Source organism: Pteropus medius, unplaced genomic scaffold (assembly GCF_902729225.1).
Source record: "Pteropus medius unplaced genomic scaffold, Ma_sr-lr_union100, whole genome shotgun sequence".
NCBI lineage: Eukaryota > Metazoa > Chordata > Mammalia > Chiroptera > Pteropodidae > Pteropus > Pteropus medius.
Window position 1 is genome coordinate 17,688,655 of NW_024342471.1, and position 17,738 is coordinate 17,706,392.

The window sequence follows — 17,738 nt, forward strand, 5'->3', positions numbered from 1 at the left end:
CATAGATTTCAGGCCCGGCTCCCTCACTCACCGGCTTTGCTTCCTTCCCCATCAATAAGCCAGTGGGGAACCTCAGTTTTCCTATGAATAAAATGGGAGAGATGGCTAATACAAGGACTCAGACCACTGGGGATGTGTGTGCAGCCTCGCCGACAACGGATCCCAGAGCTGGGCAAGTTATTCACGCAAGTTTTAAGTTGCAGAGTAAACAAAATGACATTAGAGACACTTGAGGGCTAAAAAGCTGAGGTAGAAGAACCGTCACATTCCGCTGTGACCTCAGTCATCCCTCAGTCCCACCGCAATCCCGGATCAGGTCAGGTCACAATTGGTGGGGGAGGGGAGTGGGGAGGGCGAATCTGGGCTCGGGCAGGTCTCGGCTCTTGCTCTGCTCTTTGCTTTCTGCGGTCATTTTTCTACTTCCTGAGGAAATGAGCCTTCGAGTCCTGTCCAGACGTAGACTTTTGGTCTCATTTATTTAAGAGGAGAGAAAGGAAGAGAGTGCGAGCGAATAGATGTGTGGAGAGGAAACCATACTCGTTAGAGTTTGGCTGAGTCACCTTCCCTGTGACCTTGAAGGAAGATGGGGAAGCCCAACCCCAAAGCGAGGGCTCAGGGAGCTCATCAAAGGCCCCAGCTTCCGCAGAGGGGGATGTGCTGCCTGCTTCGTGTTTCCTGGTGACTGCAACAGCCACCTACGGGGTCCCCCTGCTTCTCCCACCCCTGTCCCCACTGTTCTCCCCAGGGAATTTCCTAAAATTCAAATCAGATCATATCACTCGATGAGGTGCTAAGGGTACAAGATCGAAGGGTGATCACTCCAGGTTGTCGAGTGCAAGGCACTCATCTCACCTTAGTCCCAGTTCCGTCACTCACCTGCTCAGACCCTCCTCTAGTTTCTCGTGGCTCAGGGAATAAAATGTAAACTCACTACAAGTGCCACCAGGCCCATGTGATCCAGCCTCTGCCCGCTTCGCCTAATTCCTCTCAATTGCTCTCCAGCCCCAGCGGCCTCTGTCTGCTGCTTGGACAAGTCCAGCTTGTTCCTGCCCCAGGGCCTTTGCACTTGCTCTTCCTTACACCCGGAAGACTCTTTCCCTAGATTTTTTTTTTATGATGGGCTTATTCTCCTCTGTCAAGTCTTGGCACAAATGTCACTTCCTCGGAGAGGCTGCACTGCCTGCCTGTCTCAGGTGGTACCCCTATCCGAGGCACTCTCTGTATTTAATAACCTGTTTTACTTCCCTCATAATCCCGACTACAATCTGCAATCATCTTATTTGTGGCCTGGTTCTCCTCACTGGAGGTTCGGCTCCATCAGGGCAGAGGCTGGGTTTGTGTTACTCACAGCTCCGCCCTCAGCACCTAGGACCATGCCTGGCACATAGTAGGTGCCAAATGCATATTCAGATAAATAAAGGAGTGGAAGTTTTGTTAAAGTTTCTGAGCTCTGCAGAGCGAGGGATGCTAGGCTTGGCGGGGCCACCCCATAACCTGGATCTGGAGGCCCAGAGACCTGTCAGCGACGCCCTCCTCATCACTCTGCCTGGGTCACCAAGGAGGAGTTGGCCACTCTGAGTTTTCGGGGCATACTGTGATTGAAAAGACGCCAGGCAAGATCCAGGGGTGAATGGCTCTGTGTCTCCCCACCATCCACTCTCCACCCTGCTGTTGCTCCAGGAAGCAGCACTCTGCAGACTGGTTTCCGCTTCGAGCTGTTCTCATGAGCAGACGCCCTGCCGCGAGGTTGCAGGGCAGGGAGCGGCCGGCGATCGACACAATCCCTCTCCTCCTCCGCTCCCTCTCTGGCATGCAGTGGCTCCCAGGCCTTTGTCTTCCTTTTCTGGCCACGGCACCAGCTGGAGCCCCTCCTAGCTCTTCAGTTCTGGGGTACCTCTCCCCGTCTCCTTCAAGCTTGGGGTAGCCATGGCTCCTCTCCCTTGCTAGTTCCTGGTGGCTGCATTGTTCCCAGTCTGCTCCCTCTCCCCTGCCCCGCCTCTGAAAACAGTATCTTCAGTGGCCTCTCCCTCAGGGAGGCTGGGAGCAGGAGCAGGCTCCATGCAGGGATTCAGACAGGCCATCTGTGCAGAGAGAGTCACGTTATCAGGGGAGCTGACTGGGAACCCTGAGTTTCACTGGGGAGCAAGCACCGACTTCATCTCCATCCCCTCATCCGCTCAAACACACATCTCTCGGCAGCCAGAGTCCCTCACCTGCTGTGTGTTGGGCACCTGCTTTGTGCCCCCATCATGTGATGGTTAAGACACAGGAAGTACTCTGGAAGTACTTGCTGGGTGACCCTGAGCAAGTAACTTAACAGCTCTGTGCCTCAGGTTCCTCATCTATCAGATGAGTGTAAGGGATTAACGAGTTAATATGGAGTGTGAAAAAGAAAACTTTATATCCAAGGGTAAATGGAAAATCAGCAAACCTTCCCTGTAGACCCACAGATAAAGTCAAAGAAAACAGGCACAGTGTTACTTAGTCTAACAGCGTCTAGTGCACGCTGAAGGCTCTAAACTCAGCCCGCTGTACTGGCCTGTTCTTGAACTTGCACTCTCTTTTGAAGGGAGATTAGCAGGTGTTAAAGGAGTCAAAGCATTTTAGCACTATCTCTGCTGGAGGTAATGGGAGGCTTCAGAGGGGTGAAAAGACAATGTGCTCTGGCCATCTAATGGGTCCCTGAATTACTCCAGATTATTGGTCCATGTACCCCCTTGAGAAACATACCAGGATGCTCTGCGCTTTGCACTCGAACTGACACGCCAACCAGCCCACTAAAATGCACGTTCCTGTTCCTTCGATAGATGTTGATAAAATAATGAGAGCATTTCCAAGGAACACCCTACAACCAGCAACTCTCTTACACTAGAAATAACAACAGCAAATGCTTATCGAGCTTGCCATGCTCCAGCCCCTGCTCTAAGCATTTCACACACAAGTCGTTTAATCCACATATCCACCCATGAATATTATACCCACTTTATGGATGAGGTAGCTGAGGCCCAGAGAGTTAAAAACACTTTCTCATGATCATATGGCTCAATAACTGGCAGAGTCGGGGTTCAAACCGAGTCTGGCCCCAGTCAGCCTGCTCAACCAGGACCTCCTAGAAGCAGATTTCCGGGCAAGCTCCTAAGAGCCTCCCAGCCTCGGTTTCCTTGTTTGCCAAATGATGCAGCAGGCAGCCAGGTGCCCTTCGAGTGCCTTTCTGGTCCTGGCCTGTGACGTGGCGGGCCAGGGGAGCTGAGAGTTGCGGCCTGGATCTGGAGCCCTGGGCCAGATGGTGGGTGGAGCTGGGGCGCATGGTCAGCCGGATTCTGTTCCTGGCACCCACACTGGTCTTCTAAGCACTCCCCACCCCACCCTGCGCGGCTATACCCGCCAGCCAGGGTGCTGCTCCTCCGGGTGGAAGTCAAAGCTCTGTAACCAGACACTGGAGAATAACAGGAGCTAATTATTTCATCAGATCAAGTCATCAGTAGGTCGATTTTTGATGAATTCCCCCGGCTCCGACTTCCCCTGGCCTTGGGCCAGCCTCTCTCCGGATGCCGAAGAAATCAATTAAAAATGACACAAGGGACTGTGCCATTTTTTTTCCTTCTTGGTAAAAGATTCAAAGTGGCCGAAGCGAGAGAGGATCTGGTGGATCCGTGTGGCAGTAGGTGACCTATGTTCTGTCCGTCCCATGGTCACACGTCTCGTCCCACCAGTGCATTGCAAGGAGCCATCCTGCTCCTTCTCTTTGTCCTGCGTCTTCTCACAGACCTTCTTCCCAGCCCAGGACGACAACTCTGGAAATGTCTAATGTCCTAAGTGGTCAGAAACATCACAGATCTGCAGAGCGGAGCAGGTCTCAGGGTGACCCATGACTCCCGGCCCTACACACCGTGACTTCGGAAAAACTCCTGGGGCCTTGCCCAGGCCTGTCCAGAAAGACCCAGATGGCTGTTTTCCTCTGAGGATTCCCAAATCCAACGTGAACAGCTGAGAGGGTTTTGGGAATGATCAAGTAGCTGAGGAGGTGGCAGAAGTAGAAGCAGCCAGAAGCAGAACGAGGCACTGACCAGATGGGAGAACTTTCACGGAAGGTGGGGAGAAAGGAAATTGTGAGGTGTGCAGAGATGCCTTGTGTGCTGGGGCCAGAGCCTCTGCAACAGACTGGGGGACCCTCCTAGGTGGTCCAGAGAAGCTGGCCACTTATGTCTTCCTTTACCAATGTTTAGTTAGGACCTACTCTGTGCGAGGCACACTGTTAGGTGGTAGGATAATCCTGCCTGGATTATAACAGCCTTCTAACTGGTTTCCCTGCTTCCACCCTCGCCTTCTATCAAGCAGCCAGAAGGATCCTGTTAAGAGAGGCTGCCTTCTTGCCCTGAGAAGCCTTCAAGGGCTCCCATCTAATGCAAATAAATTCCAAAAGCCTCCAAAGGGCCTACAAGACTCTACACATGTGGCTCTAATCCCTCTCTAACCTCATTACCTTACACTTTTCCCCCTTGTCCACTTGGCACTAGCCACATAGTCTCCACACTGTTTCTCGATCATGCCGCCCCATGGCCTTTGCACTTGCTGATCCTGCTGCCTGAAGCCTTCATCCAGATATCTTCCTGACCCCTTTCTCATCTCCTTGAGGTTAAAATTGAAATCTCTTACCTCCCCAGTAGCACTTACCACTTCTGACTAGATATTTTCTTTCTTTGTGGGTTTCTCAAACTGGACCGTCAGCTCCCTGCAGGCATGGATTTTTATCAGCTTTGTTCACATCTGTATTCCCAACACCTAAAACAGTGCTTGAGACATAGCAAACACTCAACATATTTACTGACTTAGCAAATCATGTTTTCCCTCCTGATAACAGAACTCCAATTGTGGAGGGAGCACTGCTGCTCCCTTATTCTGATTATGTGCGTTTGAATGTAGAGTGAAACATGTGACTCAGGTGGAGCCAATAGGCACATTCCATCTCTGTAGCTCCAGTGATTGGCCCAGAGATAGACATGTGACCCAGGCCTGGCCAATGAGAGGGAAGGGAGAAGTTGTAGGGTGGGTTGCTGCGTGCTGACAAGGCCACCAATTGGAGCCTGAAAGAGGATGCTGGTGACACTGGGCTGCACCAACTTGCACTCTGTAGTCAAAAACTCAAACGAGTGTCCCTTGTCACTTAAGCTGGCTTGGGGCTGTCACTTGCAACAGGGTGTTCAACATAATGAACACCCAAAAATAGTGATAAAGAATAACTTATCTTGGGCTTGCTTATCTTGGGCCTCCCAGTTCTAAACACTTTCTCTGTGTTAACTCAGGTCACCCTTATAACATCATCATGAGTTAGGATGTCCCATCTGCAGATGAGGAAGCTGAGGCAAAGAGAGGTTCAAGAACTTGCCCGAGGTCACAGCACATGCTAAATATTGTTCCTTTGACCCACATCAATGAGTTCTATGCTCTCTGGCTCCTGGTAGGGTTTGGCTCAGGAACATCAGCAGGGGAAGAAAGGGTGGGAGGAGATAGGGGCCCAGGTACTTCCCAGGTCCCCTTCCTGCCCTGTTACTGAGAAGTGACCACGTGCCTCTATTGCTTCACTGAGGGCCACAGCTCCTGTGGGCGGCCCTCTCCAGGTCTCAGCACGCACTCCCCGCCTTCCCCAGCCCCAGAGATCTGTGTTGCTCATTTTCTTACGCTCTACTCATGCCTTTGTTGGAGGGCACCATCTATTTCCTACAGGGCTGACACAGCAAGCAGACAACACAGCTGAGATTTGCACCCAGACGTTCTGACGCCAGAGTCCTCTTTTGACACCTAAGGTCACTAGAAAAATGATGAATGATATAAGAGGCTGAGGTTAAGTGTGTTGCAAACAGGAAAAAGAAGGGAGAAGCTGCTGGCCTGGAGGCATTCAGGGAGGGCTGCCTGGAGGAGTCATTACAGAGTAAAGTTTGATAAGCCTAACTGGAACAAAGTTCTGAAGAGCCCACAGGATTTGGGTAGACTCTGAAGAAGGGGGTGTAGGACAGGGTGTTTTAGGCAGGGGAAACAGCCTGAGAGAACAGCAGGCAAAGCAGGAGGGGTAGAAATGTGTGGTCTCGAACTTCACGAATCCAGAAGTTGTCTAGACAGGGAATGACACGCACACATCTGTTAAACCTTACGCTTCCCTGGCGTCTCCCTTCTTTTTGGCCATAGGATTTTTCTAGCCATGTCTCTTCCTCTCCAGGGCTGTCAAAGAAAGGACAGGAGCTCCTGTCACCTATAAGCCACAGACTCTCCCTGTCTCCCCTACCCAGGTCCAGGGCATCTGGTGGCTCTCTGCGCCTGTTCTTGGAATTCCAGTTGGAGACAGAGAACCAAGACAGCTCTCAAGAGCAGGTCAGGAGACTAGAAAAGCATCCTTCAGAGGTAGGAGGGAAAGATCAGGTTTCAAGACAAAAGCTCAGGATCTGGAAAGGAAATTAAGGCATAAAGAGAAAGGCTTAAGAACCCTGTAGCCCGCATTACTATTCATGCAATGAGAAATTCTCGAAGGCCCACTATGTGCCGGGCACAGTCCCTGGCACTGTAGATCAAGCAGTGGAAAAAAAAAAGTCCTTGCCCTCGTGGAGCTGAGATTCTAAGGAGTCCACATGTCCGAAGCTGGGAGTCGAAAGACTCCAGCTAAAGGTAAGAAGGGACCGAATACAGGATTGGAAGTATTGGTGAACCACAGGTAAACTGTTAGACCGGGTCCATGGATTATAGCTAGAGCTCGAAGAAAGTTTAGAAACAATATACTCAATGTCTTGAGAAGCTGAGCATCACAAGGTTTTGCGTGTCAAGTGAGTGGGTGTTTGAGAGGCCATATAATTCACATGCTCAAATATCTGAGCATCTGCTATGTGCCAGGTGCCGTTCATGACCAGTGCAGAAAACCAGACACAAATTTCTGTCATCATGAAGCTGACAAAGAGAGTGGAGAAAGGCAAGCACATGGACAGGTAAATGCCAGGGAGAAAATGCAGTAGGGACCAGGCTGGAGAAGGGGCCTAGATGGCAACTGGAGCCAGACTGCTTGAGTTCCAATCCTGGCTCCACCACTTACTAGCTGTTGGGCAAGTAACTTAAACTCTTGTGGCCTCGGTGTTTTAATCTGTAAAGTGGCACAATAGCACTGATAAGAATGGTGAGGATGAAACAGCTTAATACCTGTTAAAACTTTACAACAGAGCTGTATATAGTAATCACCCAATAAATGTTGGCTAGTGTTATTCTCTGGGTTTGAGCCGCCCAGCATTCTCTCACTCTACTTTCTATAACGGTGCCCAGTTTTCATCTGGGGATCTTCTTCTCCCTGATCCATGGCCACTAAGGTTTAAATTAGGCCCCAGCTCCAGGGCCCGAAGTCTAGACCATGCGACCCATACCTGAGCCAATCAAGGCCTTCCAATCTCCCTGCCTCAGGGACTGGCCAAACAGAGTAATCCAGGCATGTTGGCCGGACTCATTAGGAAGAGGCTAACTCTAAATGGCTAACCCGTTCCATGTCTTTCCAGCTTGAGGACAAGGGAAGACTCTGAGGCCATCTTGCTTCATGTGGACTTGGAATGAAGCCAACACATAGGAAGGAACAGCTGCAGAATGGAACGTACTGGGTCTGGACAACATTTGAGACCTGGATCCAGCTAAGCCTGAAGGAGGAAGATTTATCTCTGGGTCCTTTATTCATTTCTTTGCATCAATTGGTTCTTCTACGACCTTCAACTACTTTGAGCTGTTTCTTTTTAGGTCAACTTTCTCCAAACTTTGACTCTTTAGGGATATGAATCATATTCTCTTTTTCCTTTAGGTCACCCCGAGTTGCTTTCCCTGTCACTTACAACCAAATGAGCTCCAATAGCAGAACAAGCAGGAGGCAGTGTTGCCTCAGGTGGGACCCCAGCCACCAGCTGTCTCTCTGCATAGAGAGACACGACAGTGCAGCCTGCCAGTCCTCAGCCTGGGCCTATGCCCAGCTCTCGGCCTTACTGAAAGCAAAATTCCCTCATCCTTATTTGTCAACTGATTAAAGAGAAGTGGTGAGGAAAAGTGGAAGGACCGTGAGCGTGGGAGTCATGACTTTGGCCTCAGTTTCCTCACCTGCCAAGAAAGACAGACTATTCCCTGGACATGGCCTTGGAGTCTGGGGTGGAGGGAGTCTGACAGGTGGACAGGGAGCCCCCCTGCCTGCAGCAGGGCTCCTGTTACCCACGGCCTTGATCCCAGCTTTGTTCTCCTCAGAGCACTCTTCATGGCTCGCAATTCCTTTATGCACTCGTGGTGTGTGTGGGGGGAGGGGGGGGTCATCTCTCCCACTGGAAGCTCCACATGGGTAGAGACTGTTTCTAACCCCAGAGCCCCAGCCCCTGGCACAGCCTGGGTCCTACTTCTTCCGGTTAGTCAATAAATATTTACTGAGCGTCTGCAATGCACAGGCCTTGTTCTATGTATTGGGGATCCAGAAATGACAATCTTTCACGGGTCAGACAGCCAGATAAATCACAGGCGCATGAGGTGGTGAGTCCTGAGGAGATGACACAGAAGAGGGAGGTTGGAAGTGCTAGTTACGGGAAAGCTGCAATTTTAAAAGGGGGCGGTGGGGGGAGGGGTCGGTAAAGGCCTCTCTGGGAGAGGATACTGGGGCAGAGTCCTGAAGGAGGTAAAGGGATGATGTGCCTTGTGGATATTGAAAAGAACAGTGTTCCAGGCACAGGGAAAAGCAAATGCAAATGTCCTGAGGTAGAAATGTGCCTGAGTGTTTGAGGAACATAAAGTGGGCAAGTGCGGCTGATGTGGAACTGGCTAATATTTAGTTGGAGGGGAACCGGGGTTCCAGCCCAGCGGTGCTGAGATTGGATGTATGTTTTAACGGGATCCTTCTGCCTCTGTGTGGAGAACAGACTGTAGCGTAGGCTGTGAGGGTGGATGCAGTGAGATGAGGAGAGATTCTGGATATTGTTGAATGAATGAATGAGTGAATGGAAGGAAGATGACGCATGCTCAGAGCTCCAGTTACTATTTCTGTACAGCATTGACCTCTTTTTTTTTTATGCTGAGGGACTCATGATAAGGAATCCAAACAGGACATGGTGGGAATGAACTGGTCTCTATAATGTCTGAGGCCACAGCTGAAAAGACTCTAGAACTGGGGACTTAAATCCTCTGGTGGCTGCTGCTGGCAGTCGACTGGGCTTCCTCACATTGATGGTGGCCTCAGGGTGGTGTCCGATTTCTTACACAGCAGCTTAGAGCTCCAAAAGCAAGTGTCCCAGAGGTCGAGGCAGTGCTGCCTCTCCGTTCCCATTGAGCCTCAGAGGTCCCTCACCATCACTTCCGACACGTTCTATTGGTTTCTAGCAATTCACAAACCTGGCTAGACTCAAGGATGGGACAGGGACCCCACCTCTCAATGGGGAATTGTCCAGGTCACACTGGAGGTGAGGATGTGGGGTATCTGTGGCCGTCCTGGAAAATACGGTGGGCCTTGCCAAGTCACGGGAGCCTGGCACGGCAGGAGTGAGAGGCTGAGGGCCTCTCCTCTGCACGCGTCACCCCTTCTAGGAAGTGAAACTCCATCGGCATCACTTTCAGTCTGTCTCCGTCTGCCAAGCTTCGGAGTTTGTGCCCATGTCCATTTCAAAGATCCCTGAGCCTCAGGAAGCCTAGGGTGGCCTGAAGGCAGCCCCAACCCCACTCCTTCTCATCTGATCCCACAGGGTTAGATCAATGGGGCTGGTACCCAGGATTCTGAAGGGAGAAGAAGAGGCAAAGGGAAGGGCCCTGGACGTGACAGTGACGGCAACTGCTACCCTTCACTTCTGAGAATGAGTTTCCCCATTATATTTGCACTGAAAACATTCGTTCATACTCAAACAAAACATGACTTCCCCTTTCTTGTTTTTAAGTAGAAAGGAAGCCACCTAGTAAAACCAAACAGAAGTGAATATCTGATTTGGGGGAACCAGCATTAACTTTCCCCAGCCCTTCCCTGCTGGTGCAAGAAATGACTCCCTGGGCTCCACCCTTCAGCTCTGCAAGCTCAGGGACACTGTGGGCATGGAAGCTGTCCAAGAGGCGAGGCTGCTGTCCCCAGTCTCATCAGATGATCTCTGTCTTGTCTGTGGTAGGAGACTTAACCTAGAGGGTGCCAGGCTGGGGCTCCAGGGCCAGGTTTGGGACAGTAACCAGGCATAGCTAGCTGGGTGGGAGAGGTGCAAACAGCTCCCAACGTGCCAAGCTCGGCCGGAGACAATGCAGCTTCTCCGCCTGGTGCAGAATCAACAGCTGGACCTTTATAGGCAGCTCCCAGGAAGTTCCCCATAGCTGGTGTGAAACAAATGGTCTGCTCTGGAAGGTGTGACATCACTGACCCTTGCCCCAGGTACCCCATCTGTATGTCAGGGTCTCAGGAGTTCTGCTTGTCCCCTGTACTCTCGTTTGTGGCAGATTTATCTTTCAGTTCACTTCCTTTCTTACTGCAGTAAACTTATTTACAGAGGAAGGTCTCTCCCTCCACGGGGAATGCGTACCACTTCCCTTAAACCAGGGTCTCTCATCTTGGGCACCACTGACATTTGGGGCCAGGTCATTCTTTGCTGTGCGGGTCACCCTGTGCACTGTAGGACATTTAGCAGCATCCTTGGCCTCTACCCATTAGAAGCAAGAAGCACCCACATCAACTGCGGCAATCAAAAATGTCTCCAGACATTGCCAAATGTCCCCCGGTGGGCAAAACAGTCCCCACGTGAGAACCACTGCCACACATGGATAGCAACACTAAGAAACAAACGCACAGTGACTTTGTGGTTCTTTCTTGGTTGCCGAGGGCACTGAGCTTTTTCTCACAGGGGAGCAGGCCCCCTTGATGTCAGAGGGCTCTAAAGAGAACAGAAAAGGAGATGACCTGCTCGATGAGATCCGACGTCCTTTATAGCCTGTACATGGACCCCCATCCCCGCCCCCAGAACGAGGACCACTGGTTCCCACCGAGAACTATCCTCTGATCTACACAATGGACGGGGTTGCTGGCATGTGGCGGGTTGGCCCAAGGCCTGGGTTCACAAGTCATGTGGACGTTGCTTGATCACCTGTCTGCACTGGCTTTTCTCTACAGTGGAAACTCAAATGCCGATAGGCCCAGGCGGGAGAATTAAGTGGGTGATGTGGCCTGGATTTAGGGGAACAGGGAGGGGCGGGGGCCGGACCATGCTGGAGATGCTGCTTCCAAAGTAAAAACATTTGACACATTTTAAACACTGAACAGGCCAAATGAAGCCCCTCTGGAGAATGGCTGGGGGCCCATGTGCAACTCCTCAAAGCTATCTGATCTTTTCTGAGCATCTTCTGTGCCAGGTGCTGCGTGGGACGCTGGTTAATAGCAGTGGACATGAGGCAGGCCAGGTCTCTGCCCTTGAGGGGCTGTCAGTCTGGTGGGGGAGACAGGTAATTAATGAATTAAGACGAATTTCAGATTTTCTTAAGAGCTTTGAAAGAAATTATCAGGTGACAGGATAGACAGTAAATCAGGGGAGGCATCTAGGAGGAGGAGATGTTTGAGCCAAGACCAGAGGTGGATGAGAAGTCAGTCATGGGTGAAATGCTTTCTAAGCAAAGGAAGTAGCAAGTGCAAAGGCCCTGTGGTCGAGAATGAGCTTGGTCCATCTGAAGAACAGAAGACCAGTATGGCAAAAGCAGGAATCAGGAGCAGCAGCCTGGCACAGGTGAGGCTGGACATCACCTTTCCCAGCCCATGCCTGCCAAGTAGGGCACACCTACTGCCCTTTCTGGGTGTTTAAGGGAAATGGGAATCAGATACAGAAATTCCCACGTCTGTTCTTTGTTCTTTTGTCTTAGCTGAGAACAAAAGCTTCCCTGGCAGCAAGTTACAAAGTTATTTCTGCAAAAGGCCTTTGGCCAAAAGCAATAAAGCTGGACCTGCAGAGTCATTATTCACGCCTAACTGTGGGCTGGTTCTCAGTGTAGACTGCATCCGCCAGGACTGATAATTCCAGTCACACCTCACCACCCCATTTTAAACCCCACACTTTCTCAATACTGTATCCCCCCACAGAACAAGTATTTATGTTTCCAGAGATTGTAGTTTCCTTTGAGAAGAACATAAAAGGCGATTTTGAGTAGCCGGTATGAATAATCCAATTATTTCTTGCTTTCCACCCAATCCACCGCCGTGTGCACCATCCTTGCCCATCATGCCCCTGCTATTAGCAGATAGCTTCTCATTAGCTCACCTTGGAAATGGTCTGACGCTTAAAATTATTTGAGAAGCTTGTACTCATAGGCGGGGGAGGGAGTCTGAAGCTACTTTTACCAAATAACCCGCTAAATTTAGAGATGCGAGTCGAGAGAATTTGGAATGACAGGTCGATTTCCAACCTTGGCATGCTGTGCAATCTAATTAGCAGCTGGAAATAGACCATCAAGTGGGAGGGAAGCCGTGGGTCAGAGGCGCTCTTTGAGCTCAGATCAGTGTCTCCACTGGGCGGTCTCCTCGCCGAGGGAGGACTCACTGGGTGTCGCCAGGCGTACTGTGTACAGGTGTACAGCGGCTGGAGGAGGAGGAGTGAGAGGGGCTGCCCGTGTCCACGGTGGGGCGGGGTCTGGGGAGGTGGGAGCACACTTACATTGCTGGCAGTTTCCTCATTACCATGCATGTTCTCCCTTGCACGTGTCAGCTCAAATCACCTCCATTTTTTGGGGTGAGCATGCTGAGGCATGGCAGGGATTCTAGGAGCTGGCTTTGCCCTATCAAGTGAAGAGGGCTCCCAGACCTCTAGCAGTGCCTGAGCTATGGAGCCCCTGTCCTGGAAGAGCGCTCCACAGATTTGGCCATTCTATTTATACTGGACATTAAAAAATTCATTCATTCATTTATTTATGCATCCATTCTCCATTCATTTAAAAATATTCACTATTTTTAAAATAATATTCACTAAAATATTCGTCCTTGGGCACAGTCACTTATTCAGAGATTTCTAAGTCATTGTCCTTCTAGCATCTGGTCCCCTTCTTTTGACAATAGTACCGTACTTTCGAGGATTCTCTCTTCCCTGACAAGATGCCCTACCAGCTCCTGCCATGTGACCAAGGGGTGATCATGTGACCAAAGTTTCCAAACTCTCTCACTGGATCCTTAACTTTCAAATAGAATGTTAAGGACAGAAGGAAAAATCAGGGATGCATTTGTCCCACTGAAACCTCTCCTCCAGGAGGAGGCTGCCAGCAACTCCTGCTCTGAGGTCCCCAGAACTTCCTAAGCTGAAGCCTTAAGAAGGCCTGGCAGCTTTCATTTCTGCAGTATTAGAAGTCAGGCTACCCTGAGACCCGCACACTGTGAGGAAGCCCAAGCAGCCGTGGGGAGAGGTCACGTGGAGGAGAACAGAGCCATTTAGCTGACGGCCCCAAATGAGCTCCCATCTTGTGACTAGCACTGTTGGCCAGCCATTTGAGTGGAGCCATTTTGGACCTTCTGGCTGATGTCACATGAAGCAGAACCCCCTGGCAATCACAGAATCATTAGAAATAGATTGTTGCTGCTTTAGGCCATGCATGCCAGAAACACAGCCAAAGAACCCCGAATGACACTGATTAGAGTCCATTTCCCCAACTGGAATGTCACAAATCACCCGTGATAAGACAAGATTTTTGGTCTCCTAGGGCCGATTGGCTTTAATCAGATGAACACTGAGAAGGGAACATTCATTCAATCAGTGATTCAAATACCCATCAAGCCAAGCATTGATGGCACGATGACGAACAAGCTTAAGGACCTCTTGTTCCAGCAGGGTCATTACACGCAGTGCCTCAGTTTCTTCAATTACAAAATAATAAGCCCCGCTTTAAAGGGCTGTTGTGATGATTAAATGTTTGATGACAAATAAAGTCGATATAAGACTTTATTATTGTCATAAACAGAGTCGCAATAAATTGTCCGTAGAAGTGTGGCCATTTGGTGTGAACGAAGTATTTAGCTGGGGACAGACCCCACTGCCCATGTGCGCCAGGCCGGTGACACGCGTGAGTGAAGTGGGCCCAGTGTGAGAAAAACCCACACGTCCCTTTCTCGCCAGCTCTAGCTCACTGCTTTTGATAGAGGCTGAGAACAGAGAAATATCGTTCCACAATGAGAAGAACGGCGGGGCAAGTGCGATGATAAATGGCAAATGAACTTGGCTACAGCCTCAGACCCTGGGAATGGGAGGGACGAGCAGAGTGGAGAGCCTGTGATCAGTGGGGATAGGAGTCTAGTGTGTCTGGCTGTGGTTCACAGCTCCCCAATGTTTAGATGAGTATTCCTTGGTTGACAGGACTCCAACTTTGTTGAAAAGGTGGACCTTCCCAGCTCTGGAACAAACCAGCAATTGTCTAAGCCCATGGTTCCGAGAGTGAATTATCTCCAATTCCCAAAGGGGTGTTCCCCTCAGGAATTTGGAGGAGTCTTTGTTTGGTGTCTGTGGGGGGTGGGGGGGTCCCTGCATCTTATGGGGGGTGCTGGATAACTTGCAACTCTCCACACAGTGAAGAATCGCCCCATTTCCAGCACGGCCTTCTAATGTAGGTGAAAAAGCTCGTACAGCTGCCTGACCTTAGAAATCAACTCCATGTCACTTATGGACACTAAGGATGATCTGCATGCTTCTGCTCTACCCCGAATTTTCCGGGAATGCGACCACTGTGTAAACTGAGGGGAGACTGCAGTTCGTTTCATTTGGGGACTTTGGTAAATTGTTCACTATTTTGGAAAACCCCATCACTGATGCCAACACTGCTTGTACTGGAGCTGCCAAAACCACACATCCACATCCCACTGCATGTGGAGCGGTCAGATTTATGCGATGCTACCCTAGTTGGAGCATGTGACTGCTCCACTGTGTCTTCTGGTGTAGCTGTGCCTAAGCATTTATATGCTGCAGTACATATGTTTAATTATAAACCATTTTCCTTTAAATGACAGTCAGGGTGTTTTACCAGTCAAAAAAATATGCGTAGATAGGTTATGTCATCTATGAATTGATTTCAGGTAAACCTGACGAAGGTATGTGCTATAAGAAGAGTGTCTAAACTGCTAAGTTTGGGAACTGCTGAGCTAATTCAAACAGGAAAAGCCCATTTCCCTTTGCCAGTGTTTGGTTTAGAGTTGAGTACAAAATCCAGTCCTGAGCCAACCAGACATAAAGAAAGTCTGCTGGGGTGGGAGTGTTCCTGGAAGGATTTTGCTCTCTGATTAAAAGAGAAAGAGCAAAGAATCCTGCTCATTATGCCCACTTTGCATTGGGATGTGATGTCTGGAGCTGTGGCAGCCATTCTAGACCATGACCAAAGTAACAAGGTCAAAGACATGCTAAGGACAAAACTGAAAACAGGAAGATCCTGGGTCCTCAGGGACATTACTGTACTGACAAACTGGCCCCCGGACTCTCCTGTTTTGGACTCTTGCTGTGTGAGAACTAAACGTTTCTACTGCGTAAGCTGCTCTCAGCCAAAAATTCTATTACTTACAGTGACTACATCTTGATTCACTCAAACGATGAGTACCCCAAGTCACTAAGAATCCTAGTAGGCTTTCCTGTTCTCTGAAATGTCCAGACGAGTGGCCTGCATTCAGAAGTCTGTGGACAGTGTCTCCAGAGCAGGCCAGAAACACAGCTTTTGGATGATCTGATTTTCATCAGAGCGTGAACATCTCCTAAACTTTAAAAAAATTTTTTTCCAAAAGCTCTCCTTTCCTGGCCACTGAGGTGGGTCAAGTCACCCACTGGGGCCCTGACTGGACGCCAATAAGAAAGACTGCTGGCAATATTCTTAACACATCTGGCTTCCACCTGGTCAAACACATCTTGAGTACAGGCTCCTGGTCCCCAGGGATGGCCCTGCCCATCGACTCACACATGCAAGACTTGCTTGTGCCGACTCTTAAGTTTGGGATGGAACTGATCTAAGTTTCAAGCAGGGCCCAGGTGTGCAAAGCAGTGGGCCAGGCCTTTTATAAGATGGAGTTTGATGTCAGAGGCCAGGGCCACCTGGCGACGTGTGTTTTGGAATCATATTAAGAGACTGTGGAGAACTCAAAACAGTGGTAGTCTCTGGTTAGAAGGAATTCCACAAAGTCTGGGCTAGAGGAGAAGGTCTGAAGACTATGCGCCAACAGCTGTTCTACCAAGGAGGCATTGTGCTGCCCGCAAGGCCCAAGATCCTGCATGACCTTAAGCAATTTCCCAGAGGCATCTGTTGCAGAGTGATGCATATTTAATTTAGTCTGCTAATCACTGAGCAATGAAGAGATGGACTAGGGGAGGCTCAGCCTGAGCCTTCAGGAATTTCTCAGAAGCGTCATAAAGAGGTGCACATGTGGGATGTGCTAAAAATATTCATCAAATAGACGTATGACAGGTTGGGGTTGGGGAGGGAGGAAGGAGGAAACCACACCAGAGGATAAAATACATTCTCCCCAGAGGATCGTATCCAGTCCCAAAATAACATGGATGAGCCGATGACTCCCAAATTTAGGTTGCCAGGCCCATCCAGCTCCAGACTTGTGTATCTGGCACCCACTGGACTATCAGACACCCAGGCTGAGTGTCATCACAAATCCAACCTTTCCACAACTAAATTCTGGACCCTCCCCCTACGCCCCCAAACTTCTCTCCCAGTCTTCCCTATTTAGGACTCACCATACACCAGGGAGTCATCTCTGACTCCCTGGCACTAAGGACATTTGCTGGGGGTGCCTGTCCCGCACTGTTAGGGCATTTAACAGCGTCCCTAGCCTCTACCTACTAGATGTCAGTAGCACTTCCTTCCTCGGTTGCGACAACCAAAAATGCCTCCAGACATTGCTAAATGTCCCCTGGGAGGCAAAGTCACTGTGGTGGAGAACCGCGCTCTTTCCCTCATTCTGAATATTCAACCCACCAGGAAGTTCCACTGGCTCTGCGTCCGGTCCACCCATGTCACTCCATCTCCATCAGTACCCCCAGCATCTGGGTCAATATCAGCTCCCCATCCTCATGTTCCAGGTTCCACTTGCAAAGCACCCACTCAGTGTAGCCACTGAGACCTTTTTAAAGCACAAATCATGTCATCCCTGACTTAAAACTCTCCAATGATTTTCCGTTTTATTTGAAATAAAATCTCAGTTTCTCACGGCTGGCATTTCTCACCGCAGATCTCATTTACTGTCCTCCCTGCCAATTTGCTACCCTTCACCCACTGGACTTCCACACCTACCCCATCACGCAGTCATTTCCCAACATAGCAATATTTTGTTTCCACCAGAGAACTTGTCACTCTCCCAAAGAGCCTCCTTTGTGGCCTTGTTCGCTTGTGTATTATCTGCCTCCCCGCTGTGGAATTTAAGTTCCGTGAAAGCAGGGTTCTCTCTTGTTCACCCTGATGCCTAACATGGCGCCGGGCACACAGTAGCTGCTCAATAAACATGTGCACGCTGACAAAGAAAAGGAATGCCGTCTTATTCTGTACAGCAGTTTCTCCAACACCTTTACATCCTTGATCTCATTTAGAGCCGTTCCTGTGCCTCCCGGCGGCCAGCGCATCAGGCAGGAAGACGCGCACACCCCAGGGCCCTCCTTCCCAGACCTCCCCGCTGATGTAGAACGTTCGGGGGTATTGCAGTTCACGTGCCAGCATCCAGGGCCCTCCCTGGGAGCTCGATTCAATAGGGTCTGGACTTTGCATTTTTTTAAACAAATACT

General features: G+C 50.1%; 1 protein-coding gene across 5 annotated transcripts in view; it reads right to left on the reverse strand.

The window, feature by feature from the left end:
* Window positions 1-17,738, reverse strand: part of SULF2 (sulfatase 2) — a 106,418-nt gene that overhangs the window by 83,257 nt on the left and 5,423 nt on the right. The gene's annotated exons all lie outside the window — the stretch shown is intronic.